The following is a 13,406-nucleotide window of genomic DNA, read 5'->3' as shown; positions in this document are numbered from 1 at the left end:
GACCCTGATGCTGGGAGGGATTGAGGACAGGAGGAGAAGGGAACGACAGAAGATGAGATGGCTGGATGGCATCACCGACTCGATGGACATGAGTTTGACTAAACTCGATGAGTTGGTGATGGACAGGGAGGCCTGGCATGCTGTGATTCATAGGGTCACAAAGAGTCGGACACGACTGAGGGACTGCACTGAACTGAACTGATGAAGCTAAATATGAGTTCACACTGATGGCACCAACTTTCACCCAGTATCATACAGCTTGTTTGAATTGTCCATTTTCATCTATAAATTCTCACTTCAATAGTGAGAAATCTGGCTCTCACCATTCTCCATCTATTTATTTATTTGTGTAATCTCAGTGTATGTATTATCTGAAAATAAAGACATTTTATTCTTTCCAATGTGGGAGTCTTTCATCATTTTCTTGCATTTTTAATAGTTTATTAGAATAAATTATTTTTAAGATAACAGTGATATGAGCAAGTTTTGCTATATTCTGTGACTTCATACAACACTTAGAAGCCAGGTCATTGAACTCTGTATCTGAAATCCAATCATCCCTGCGATTTCAAGGACAGTGCCTAACTCCTGTTAGAGCTTTACAAACCCATTTTTTCCTGTCTTTATCAGCTCAAGCTTATAGTGGCAAATACCATCAGATCCCAAGACCCTGGATCATGGAACATATAAGCTCTGAAAGAAAGGGCTTGCAGATGTCATTTTGTCCATTCTCATTTTCTTTGCTTTCTTTCTCACTTTTTTCATGCCTCCCCATATGCTTCTCTTCCTCTTACTCTCCATCTCTCCCCCTTCCCACTTTTCCTTTCTTTTCTTCTTTTCCTTCTTCCCTTAATGTTTTTCTTTTCTTCTCTGTCCAGTTTCCCAGAGGACCACTTTCCCTAATTTTCCATTACCAAACTCTTGCTCATACCTCAGCTTACAGAAGTTTAGCATCATTTCTCTTTACATAGCTGACACCTTTCCTTTTAAATGCCACACCCAAGGGGCTGTCCAATCTTTGCTGTTCTAACCAACTCTCTGTTGCTCTCTCCCAATTCCCTTTTCTCAACTTTTGGGCAGGCTGGGGTAAGATATTCCGTTCTTCTGCAGTCTTCCATAGGCTTAAATCTCACTGATATGAACCCAATCAACCTAAAATTAAATTTCTTCCTCCCTTTCTCTTAAAGCTGACCATTGTAACATAGAAAGAAATGATTCTCAAGTCTTAGAGAGAGCATAAGGAAACATTATATCTTGATGGAGCCTAGGAATCTACTTATTTAACAAGTCTTTCCCAGATAAGTTTGATATGGATGGAATGCAGACCCCATACTGAGAATAAATGCCATGAGAAAGAGTGGGGAAGGGAGTCATATGCTCTTTTCAATATGCTACAAAATGACTTCCAAGGTCTGGCATCTAGGCCCAGACCCATTCCCCTAGCAAGTGACCCAGATTACTTAATCATGCCTGCTATCCTCATAGAAAATGGGTCTAATAACTTCTACCTTATATATTTCATAGAGTTATGAAACATCAAGTTAATTACTCTGAAAGCTTTTTGAAAAATATAAACCATTCAACACTTGCAATGGTAATATAAAAATCTCAAAGTACACAATAACTTCAAAACTTCTTTCATTACTTGGAAAAGCTTTTGAAGCTACTATAAATTCTGAAGGAAGTAAGTCAAAATGGCATTGCATGCCTCTTGATATTGGATATAGGCTCTATTAATCCTTCTCAAACTAATTACTTACAAATCACCAGGGGATCTTATGAAAGGCAGATTTGACTCGGAGATGTGAGCTGGGTCCTGAGGCTTCGCCTTTCTAACAAGCTCCCAGGTGAGGCTGGCGCTGTGAGCTAATGAACCACACTCTGGATAGTGAAGGGGGTTATTCCCTAACTAGAGAAGGATGGAACAGGTTGCCAAAAGATCGTATGATTCTATTTGGCTCTTGAGAAAAGGAGGACTGGGAGAAAAGCTCAGCCTCTCTCCAGAGTCCCATTCTTGAGACACTGGCATCGGAGGACAATCATTCCTTAGATCAGGCTCCCCAGGGGATGTGGTGCAGGAGAAGAGGGTAAGGAGCTCTGTTCTCTGCCTTCCTGAGGAGCAGCTGATGTCAACAGACAGGGTACAAAGGTGACAGGACTGGGAAGTCCCAGAGAACATAGTGCTGAAAGCCCACGAGATTCAGTTCTCAGAGGGAGATACTTTTGCAATAACTGGTCTGTAAGGAAGCTCAAATGCAGCAGATCTGTCCAAGCTGTCAGGATATCATCCTTTACTGAGCCCATAGAAAGAGGCTATTGTCCTTGTTGGGCATGGATGTGAGATGCATTATATGTGAAAGCAAGCATGAGTCTTTACAGCAGAAAGAAAACCCAAACATCCATGCTGGCTCTTTAATTTTTTGCCCCACTCTCTATATCAGGTCCACTGTACTCTCCCCTGCATATACCTGGGAGACTGAGTTTTTTGGAACTGTCTCATTGGGCTCCCTTGTCTTCTGGTTCCAGTTGATTTCTACCAATGGGAGGCACTAATAGGAGATCTCAGGAAGGGAGGAGAGAGGTTGGGGTATTTATTTCCAGGGTACCTCGCTGCTGACTGTGGGTTGACTGTGACTGCCTGTTCTATTGAAGGTCACAGTTCCTGCCAGGCTCTTCGGTACTACAACTGTGGCTGTCATGTCTGGAAATCACTGTACTCCCTGGGCCCCTTCAGGCCTTGGTGTGTTAGTAGCACCCCACCATCGATAGCCCTGAGTTGCTTCACTATTGCTGGTCGACTTCCCTTAAACCCCCCACAACCTTGTAAACAGTACCTTTATTTAAACCTCCTCTTTACACTGATGGTGTGTTTAATTCCCAGACCAACTCTGATACAAAATCCATAACCAGAAGAATCTTACAACATGGTGACTGGGGATTGCCCTGTACTTAATGGCTTTTATAGGGGTAGGAATACCAGAGAGAGGAATATATTGAGGCTATCCTCTTTGGGGTACAGAGAGTAAAATGGGGAGAAGAAGTTGAGGCTTGGGAGAGCTTCAGTATTAGCAAGGGGAAGCAAGATGTACAATGACCCATAAACACAGCGTTAAGAATGCAGGCCCTTCTTTCTCTTGCTGTTTTCACAACTTCACTTCTCCCATTTCTGATGTTCATCTTTAGAGAACAGAATCGGGCTCTCTTCAAGACTGAGGGGATAATCAGCATCCTGTTTTTTCTTTGTCCTTCACATCTAAAAGCCCAAACTCTGGGCCAGAGCTTCCCAGGTTCAAGTTCACATTCCCGTAAGTTGGAAGGAAGATGAGGTATATAAACGAATGTGATGCTCTTTGGAAGTGGTGAATGCAAAAGGTGGCTGGAGGCCATCGGTCCCTCAGAGGGCCCCAGATACAATAATTAAGATCTTAAACTTTGATGCTTAACTGTCCGAGTTTTGATTCTAGTTCTGCTGCTTCTTGCTGTTTGATCTTCAGTTCCTTACTTCACCTTTTTGAACATCAGAGGCCTCATTTGTGAAAAGCTGATAATAATTTAACCCAGCATGCACTATGAGGATTAAACCATGATAATCCATGGACAGAACTCAGCACAGTGCCTGGCACCTAGCACACACTCCCTAAACTTCAGCTAGCACCACACTGACGTTTTGTCATCATCATTAACATAATCAGTGAAATGGCATTGATGGTTACAAGGGTAAACACAGATCTTTCCCTAAATCCCACCTTAATTCCACAATCCCATTTGCACATTTTGTCAAAATTGGAACTTTCTTCATTTATCCCGCCACTGGGTCTCCAAGACAACATAGTCATGATCTGCGTTGTGCCTCATTTTCCTTGAGTTTCTGAGGAAGTTTGGGCCTGGAGAGTGGAAAGGTGACAGGTCAGGACCTTGAATTGCCTGAGAAAGATTTCCTAAGGACACAACGTGCTTCGTTGCTCAGTCGTGCCTGCCTCTTTGATTGTAGCCAGCCAGGCCCCTCTGTCCATGGGATTTCACAGGCGAGAATACTGGAGGGGGTTGCCATTTCCTTCTCCAGGGGATCTTCCTGCTTGAGGGATCAAACCTGCATCTCCTGTGTCGCCTGCATTGCTGATTCTTTTACCCGCTGAGCCATCCTCAGAATCAGCCAAGGACACTTGAAGGGCAGCAAGGGAGGAAGAAGCTCACAGGTATGGAAGGAAAGGTATAGAAGAAAACATTTAAGTTGGTGAGGGGTATATGCCCTCTTCTTTCTAGAACCAAAACCATATATTTTCTCTTGTTGAGATCTTCCACGTGTACCTGTAACAGTCCCCTTACTTTATGAGTCTTCACACCAAAGAAATTGAACCCAGGCCTTGGACTCTTCAAGTTACAGCCCCTATTCCAAGGTCAAGACACCAGGGTGAGTAAGTGAATGAAAATTCCTGACAGAGACCTTTACTTTGGAGTGAGAATGCTTCTCATGGGCTGAGCCAGCTGAACTGACTTCATCTTGGCTCATCGCTTCAGTCTGTACCTCTCTACATCTGTACATCTGGGAGGGTCAGAAAAGAACTAAAGTGGGATAGGCGCCAGAAGATTCCAGCAGAATCTAGACTTCTAGTGACCTTTTCTTGCCTCTCCCAGTCTGACAGAAATGCTTGCCTCCATCAGTATCGGCTGCTTTTTCTGGACACAAGGCAAGAAAGCCCTATCTCCCTCAGGAGTCTCTTCTGAGAATATTCTCCAGCAAAGTTCCAATACAGTGAAAAGGAGAGTTAAATTTGTATACTTTAGAGACCTTCCAAGAGGTCTTCACACTTTAGACACCTGCCAAGAGGATTAATCAAGACGCATTTGAAAGGTGTTCTATAAAGTACACATTACAGATTTTCCCCACTATCCAAAAGTAGACCGTTACTATGAAATGGCATTAAGCGAAGTAATTACATTAGGATACATTTTGCTAGTGGATGCACAAAATAACGGGCTTCCCAGGTAGCTCAGTGGTAAAGAATCCGTCTGCCAATGCAGGAGATGTGGGTTCGATCCCTGGGTCGGGCCCTGGAGGAGGAATTGGCAACCCACTCCAGTATTCTTGCCTGGAAATTCCCATGGACAGAGGAACCTCATGGGCTACTATCAATGGGGTCACAAAGAGTCGGACACAAATAGCACAAAATAAATCAAGATAAAGCACAGATGCTCACAGACCCAATTCAGAGCTATGGAGGCTTGATGCTGAGATGCTCAGTCAGGTTCCTGTTCTAGGGAAGGAGCGTGGCAGTGCTGCTCTCCTGCTCAGGACACATGCTGCTTACAAAAACAAGCAAACAAAAAGAAAAAGCAGTCAACACTATTGTCGCTTTTTGTTTTCATTCATAAAAGTGAAAAATCCTCTTTGATTTATTTTGGTTAGCAAAACCAGGTACTAATGCAGGCCTTTTGTAAAAGCAAGGTTGCATAAAGTGAACTTTGGAAAAGCATGGACAGCTGTATAGGTACCATTTTACACCTGAAAACTGAGCTTGAATGGGATGAAACAACATGACTGAGGTCACATAACAGGCAAATGGCAGGACCATGATTTATACCTGTGTATCTTGACCCTGACCTCTATGCGCTTTCATCTTCATCAACTGCATAAGATACCACCTGGCTCCTGCTCACTTGCATAGCTGGGCTCTTGCTTTTACTGTCACCTATGGGGCACTCACTACATATAGCTTGAAGGTTTTATGTATTTTTGCCCACATGTTTTATCTCTTCATCCAGCTAAGAAGCCCCATGAAGGAAAAGGACTTCACTTGTATTCTATCTCCAGCAGAGTCAAATGCCTATCTGTGGGTTGATTAATACTGTGACCCATTCAGCCAGGGATATAGGCGCCAAGACACTCCTTTCCATGACATCCAAGAATGACATTCCAGCAGGTCAGGGAGAAGCTTGACCGGTCTGGAAAACTTGCCTTGGCCCATGTATACAATGAAAGCCAGACTGAAATCAGGCCATGAGCCTAAACAAATGGAAAAAAAAAAAAAAAGGAAACCATCCACCTCACCTAGATTTCTTTTCTCTAGTGTGTTCCTTGGAATGTGGAATTATAACCACATTCTTTTTCTTCTCCTTTTCTAATTCATCATATTCTGAATATTTTCTTTCTCCTTGTCCTCCCTCTTTTTCCTCCTTTATTTCTCAGATTCTTTCTCATATTCCTTCTGTGTCATTCCTTAACATAAATTGTCACTATCCAAAACTGTGTACTTAACTAATACAGCCAAAAGTACTCACCTGCCCCTCTGACTTTTTCTAGGAACAAACCATATATTTTCTGTAGCTAAGATCTTCCATGTGCACCTGTAATAGTCCCCTTACTTTGAGAGTCTTTACACCAAAGAAATTGAACCCAGGCCTTGGACTTTGTCCTGCCATTTTAATTAATTCATTTGAGTGGATCTTCCATTTTCCATATATGGTTTCAATTAGGTCATCTTATGTCTATAATTAACAAATTGTTTTTGAGAACACAGACAATTACTTAAAGGAAGATTTAAAAAAAGAATTAGGGACTTCCCTGGTAGTCTAGTCATTAAGAATCTGCCTGCCAACGCAGGGGACACCAATTCCCAGACACCTGGTCTGGGAAGATCCCACATACGGTGGAGCAACTAGGCCCGAGAGCCACAACCACTGAGCATGAATGGAAAAAGCTCGCAAGGAGATCAAACCAATCAGTCCTAAAAGAAATCAAGCCTGAACATCCACTGGAAGGACTGATGCTGATGTTGAAGCTCCAATACTTTGGTCACCTGATGAGAAGGGCCAACTCAGTGGAAAAGACTCTGATGCTGGGACAGATTGAGGTCAGGAGGAGAAGAGGGGGGTACAGGATGAGATGGTTGGATGGCATCACTAACTCAATGGATATGAGTTTGAGTAAATTCAGGGAGATAGTGAAGGACAGGGAAGCCTGGCCTGCTGCAGTTCATGGGCTCGCAAGGAGTTGGGCACAACTTAGTGATTGAACAACAAGAAAAAGAACTAAAGACCAGGGAACTTATCTACTTGAATACTTCTGATTTTACATGTAAAAATCGATATAAGTTTTCAATAATTAAATGACCAGAAAGAAACACACTTCCTTTGCAGACCAGAGTGCAAAGGTGTGTGCCTTGGTTATAGATGTCAGCAGTTCCTGGTTCTAGGCCCTTGGGCACTCAGGTGGGAGGTAGCATCTAGGATGGTGATGTTGGACAAGTGCCCACATGCTGAAGATACCTGCCTGGTTGAGGTTCAGAAGAATGGGGCCCACAAGGTTCTCTCTTTGTCTCTCTTTCTTATAACAATGATTACAGAGCAGTGGAGGGGAGGGGACCGAAGCAGTGTGGGGCGATGGACCTCCATCACCACCGTCAAGTAGCAGATGGTGTAATCTACCAAGGCTGACCCAGGAAGGGGCTGGGGTAAGGAGTTTGAGGCAGGAAGGATTACATGTGTCAGAATGTTCACAAGGACTGGGTGAAGGAGGGATCCACGAGCACAGGGGCTCCAGCTGGGGCTGGGCAGTGGTGTGCGTGAACTATGCAGTGGCTCCAGCAGCTTCAGGCCTCAGGGATCCAAGAGCTGGAGCAGAGTTAGTGCAAGGGGAGGCCTCCAGGACTGAGAACTAACAGTGCAAGCTAACAGAAAAGGAGATGAGAAACATGTTCATCCCAAGCTTAAGGCTTGCTGAATCATTGTGGAAAATGAGAAAAATGCCCAATCAAGATAGAGAAATATTTTATCAATTTTTAAAACCAAAGCAAAATAGATTCCAGAAATCAAAAGGGAGAAGTTTGACATTAACAGCTTATACTTTGAATTTATTTTTTGGAAACCAAACAAGAAATTGATGAGTGTTGATGTTAGTAATTGATGATCACTGGGAGCCAGATGTTAGTCACTGAGAAAACCCTAGTCAGACCAGCACGTGTGTTTTAGTAAATTACAGATAGATTACAAGAATCAACAGTGGGGCAATAAGTCTTTATCATAATTTAATATAGATACTTTGCCTTATATTCCTATGCATGCATACATGCATATTATAAATGTATAGATGCTTTGTATATCTATATGTGTGTGTGTCTACGAATTTCATTCTATTGTACTGGATACAATGGAGATATATGAGTTGCATAATAAAATCCTTATATATTCTTTTTTTGTATGTACATAAAGAACAGTTGGGGCTTCCCTGGTGGCTCAGATGGTGAAGAATCTGCCTGCAGTGTAGAAGACCCAGGTTTGATCCCTGGGTCAGGAAGATACCATGGAGAAGGGTATGGCTGCTCACTCCAGTATTCTTGCCTGGAGAATCCCATGGACAGAGGAGCCTAGTGAGCTACAGTCCATCAGGTTGCAGAATTGGACACGACTGAGCTACTAAGACACACACACACAAAGAACAATTAGTATTTAACTGTATACTTTAAGTCCCTTTAAGCATGGAAGAATATCTAAATTCAGAGAAATCTTTTTTTTAATTGAACCATAGAAACTCAATTTTGACAATTAATATAGTTGACCACAAGCCAGTGACTATATCTGGCTCCCAGTGATCTGGCTCCCAATTACTAATGTCAACACTCATCAATTTCTTGTTTGGTTTCTGGAAAATAAATTCAAAGTATATGTTGTTAATATCAAAACTTTACCTTTTGATTTCTGGAATCTATTTTGTTTTTGTTTTAAAAATTGATAAAATATTTCTCTCTCTTGATTCTTTGGGCATTTCTCTCATTTCCCATAATGATTCAGCAATCCTTAACCATGGGATGAGCATAGGGTATTTGCTGTGTTTCTAACAAACACCAACATTATAAGCAACTGTCTCCCAGCTTTACAGACTGAAAAACCTGGTTGATACTGGCCAGTGACTCCTGCATGCTGCAGACCAGGACAAAAGCTCAGATCACAACATAACTAATCTGTTCAGCATGATGCTCACTGTCTCACTGCTCCCGCTCAATTCCTTTTTTAAAATATAAATAAATAGAATGTGGTAACTGACATCAAGTGCCTAGAGTCAGAATTTCCTCATTCTGGGTTTGAAAGTTTTCCAATATTTATCTCAAAAGGTAACATTGATTAGGTAAGACAGAGAGGATTTGAATTCTAAAAATAGTTTCCAATGGTTTATATAAAAACAGCTCAAGTCTTTCTTAGCTACAAACTCAATATGAGCTCAAAACATGACTTGGCTGCTAGAAAGGAAATTAAGCACAGGCAGCACTAATAAAAGTGTTATTATTTGTTGGAGGGAAGTGCTAGGTTTAGCACTGCCTAGTTCCATCTAGTGTTAAGTCAGAGGTGTCTCTTGGGTGAGATGGTGGTGGAGTGGGGAGGGGGCTAGTTGAAAAGCCTGAACATATCTATCGAGGGTGGCCAGTCTCATAATGAGAGCAAAAGAAAGAAATCAAAGAACACAGAAATATTTAAGAGAAACCCTGATGATATCTTCAAATATTGTAAGGGCAATTATAATTAGGTTGTAATAATAATAACAATATCTAATATGAATTAGACCTGTTGCCTCATGAGACATGAGCTCCTATCACTGGTAAGTAGTTAGCAAATACAAGCTCCTAAAATATATCTTGGTTCCTTTATTTTTATACATTATACAGCAACAGCAATAGCTGATGTTATATCCCAGGCACTCTTTAAGGAGTAACCCATTTAATCCTTATGACAGACTGTAATCCCCCTCCTTTTTAAAATTTTTATTTCATGTTGGAGTATAGTTGATTAGCAATGTTGTGTTAGTTTCAGGTATGCAGCAAGTGAGTCCCACAGAGCTTGCCCTAAGCTCCATGTCAATTCAGGGGAGGAACTGGGTTTCAAATCTTTCTCCTCTCTCCTTCTATCTATTCTCTTACATCTAACTCTCTGGAAATTATTTTAGGAGATAAGCTTTATTCTGTCTAATTTTCTGAATAAAAACTGGAAGCTAACATAGCAGATTCTTGGACAAGGTGAGTACTAGCCTGTAAAGAATCCTGATAAACTGGTTAGTTTGGAGAAGATACAATCAAATACAGAGAAAGAAATCCACCCAGAGACATTCCTAAAATCACCCATCTAGTTAATTTTTAAACCAGGATCAGAACCAAAATTTTAAAATTCCCAGTGCAGTACTCTTTCACAGCCTAATGCTGAGTCTCATAGTGAGGAACATAATCCAAAGAACCCCTATAAAGCAGAGGGGACCAGCCAGTGGGCCTGACCATGCCCTCCAGTAGGCCATCAGTTGGGTATCCAGGGGGAGGCAGTGTATCAGAAAACACGGCAACCTTACGGAATTTAACACATCCTGCTGCCCAGTGGGGGAGATACAGACCCAATAAGCAGGAGCCCCAAATGCTTCATTTGAACTTCTCTGGGCTTGGGTACATGCTTCATGGGCTGCAGGGGGAGGAAGGAACAGTAGGGAAGGCTGTCATAATCTGTGGATAGACAGAAAAGGACAGAGGCATGGAAAGGAAGAAGTGTGAATTCTGACAAACTGCATCCCCATGTGACAATATACTTCCAAAGCCCAATATCTTTATGGCACCACCCTGACGTCATTTGTATGTTTGGAGAAGGCAATGGCACCCCACTCCAGTACTCTTTTGTCTGGAAAATCCCATGGATGGAGGAGCCTGGCAGGCTTTAGTCCATGGGATCGCTAAAAGTCGGACATGACTGAACGACTTCTCTTTCACGCATTGGAGGAGGAAATGGCAACCCACTCCAGTGTTCTTGCCTGGAGAATCCCAGGGATGGGGGAGCCTGGTGGGCTGCCGTTTGTGGGGTCACACAGATCCGGACACGACCGAAGTGACTTAGCAGCAGCAGCAGCAGAGACATAATTAGTTTGTCCAAGGTAAAGAGTGGTCCCAGACTCACCCAGAGTGGAATGAAAAAAATCTTCCCACACTGCCCACCTACCATCAGTTGAAGTGAACATAGATTGTTCTGCCTGCCTGGCATCTTCCCCTCTGGGAACAGCAATTTTTTTTTTTCCCTTAGGTGAGTCATCATATGGTTTGGAAGAGGCTGCTCTTAAACCCTGGTTCTGGGCTTCCCTGGTGGCTCAGATGGTAAAGAATCTGCCTGCAGTGCAGGAGATGCAGTTTCGATCCCTGGGTCCAAGATCCCCTAGAGAAGGGAATGACAATCTACTCCAGTATTCTTGCCTGGAAAAATCCATGAACAGAGGAGCCTGGTGGGCTACAGTCCATGGGGTCTCAAAGAGTCAGACACGACTGAGCGGCTAACAATTTCACTTTTCTAGGGTTGGAAACCTTGATGAGACTGAGCTAATAAAAAGACCCTATTCCACTGGTTACAGTGATGACATCGCAGGAGGCATCATAAGCCAAGGTGGTCCACTGAGAGAACCCCCGCACCAACCCAGGACTTTTTCTGAACCTCTTGGGAAAGAGACATTCTCTCTCTGCTTAGGGGTTTTGAAGCTATCTGGAAGGTACCCACAGCTTCACTTGAATAAAGTCTGCCTGAGAAAGGAGACAAAACACAGGAAAGCAAAACAAAGAGAAGGAATGCTGAAAACCTACAGTCATCTGTGCCCAAAACCAGTTCTTCCTGGACATTCCAGTTTCAGTGGCCATTAAATATCTTATCTGGCTTTAACTAGCTTGAGTTGGATATCTATTACTTGTGATCCAATGAATCCTGGACATTTCAGTTTTTCCCTATTAAATCCTGAGGTAGGAGATTGGGAGCTAGGAGATAGGGATGGGTTGGAGCATGGAGGCATCCCCAGTGTAGCCCCAATTCCCTTCAATCCTTCTTATTAATCTTCATTGTTAGATGGCTCAAAGCCTCCATTTTCCAATCACATCAGGACTTGAGAAAGTCTTCTAAATCACCCTTTTGATTTTATGTGAGTTTGTAACCAAACCTACTCAATCAGGTGAGTCTCTTTGCTATTTTTTTTTTAATTAACACACTTCGAAAAGAAATAATTATAATATCACCACAGCTGGGTGCTAAAGTATGTTTGAAAGTGGTGATTCTATGTCAATCCTGCAGCCGAGGCGCTTATGCAGAGAAAAATAAGAAAAGTTTAAGACATTAAGCAAAATAGATGGAATTTGTCTAGATTTTCACATATGATGTTGGGTCAGGCAGGGTGTGAGCCGGAGAAAGACAATTGGAACATTCTCTTGCTTGGCGGTAACTTGGGGAAAGTTTTGAACTATGTCTTAAGGGAAGGGAGGGACAATGTGACAAATGGGAGGGTGGAGGCAAGCGGAGGAAGTAGGCAGACAGAAGTCATGTGTATTTTTGTGATCTAGGTGGTTTTCACCACCAACCCCAACTCTCCTAATTCCAAGTTTTCTACTCCCCTCAGCAGGGAAGAAACATAATGCAACCTGGACTTAAGACTGATATCAACACACTCGAGAATGTTGATTGAAAAAGTAAATAAAATTAATAGTCTCTGAGAAGGAACATTCTCAGGGAAGGAGCCAGCAGGGTGGCCAATTGACACTAAGCAAGTCATCTGAGAAGTCTCTGCTGCCTTTTGTCCTGGGGTTTTCCTGGAGCCCCTCAGAACATGTGTGGGGAGAGCAGGGTGTGTTGGGTTTCATTTTATTTCCTTAATTAAAGCAAATTCTAGCCTCAAAGAACACGGAGTACACCCTCAGTGGCTCAGACACAATGAACTTGGATGACTTGAACGTCTTTTTCCATGAGCAGATGTCATTCTGAGCCCTGCCTCCTTGAAAAGGAAGAGTCCAGGAGGTTTTGTAGTGACCCATGGTCAGCAAGTGACCCCTACAAAGGACTTTGACTTCGGTCAGAACTGCAGCTGACATCCTGCTTTGTGAAGAGAGTGGTTGACCCAGTGAGCCAAGCAGGATGGCTTTCCTCTCCCTGCAGAATATTAATTGTATGCCCACTGAAACTACTTGGTCCCCACACTGCCCACCCAGAAGAAAAGCAACTGCATCAGGAAGAAATAACCCAAACCACAACCAGACTCCCTGGGCCATTTGCCCGTACAGTGATAAACATCTGGTCAACATGGAAAATTCCTCTTAAGCCCAGAGATGTCTTACTCACCTACTATGTGTGCAGTGCTCTAGATGCTACAGATTTTAAGGTAAATGTTTATAAATGAAACCCAATTAACTGGTCAGCTAGTCTGAACCAAATTTCTAATTGAATATATTAAATATTCCATTATTTAACTAAATTCTTCAGTTTATACCCAAATTTTTGGCATTGGTTATATTGGTGATATGTCATTTTACTTCCACCCCATTTCATCATACTTTCCACCCATCCTAACAGCCACACGTAATTCAAGCTGGATTGATGCAGCTTAATTGTGTTATTTAACTTTCTGATAAAAAATTCCT

The sequence above is a fragment of the Odocoileus virginianus genome, chromosome 30, assembly GCF_023699985.2.
Source record: "Odocoileus virginianus isolate 20LAN1187 ecotype Illinois chromosome 30, Ovbor_1.2, whole genome shotgun sequence".
NCBI lineage: Eukaryota > Metazoa > Chordata > Mammalia > Artiodactyla > Cervidae > Odocoileus > Odocoileus virginianus.
Note: the sequence above shows the minus strand (reverse complement) of the source record.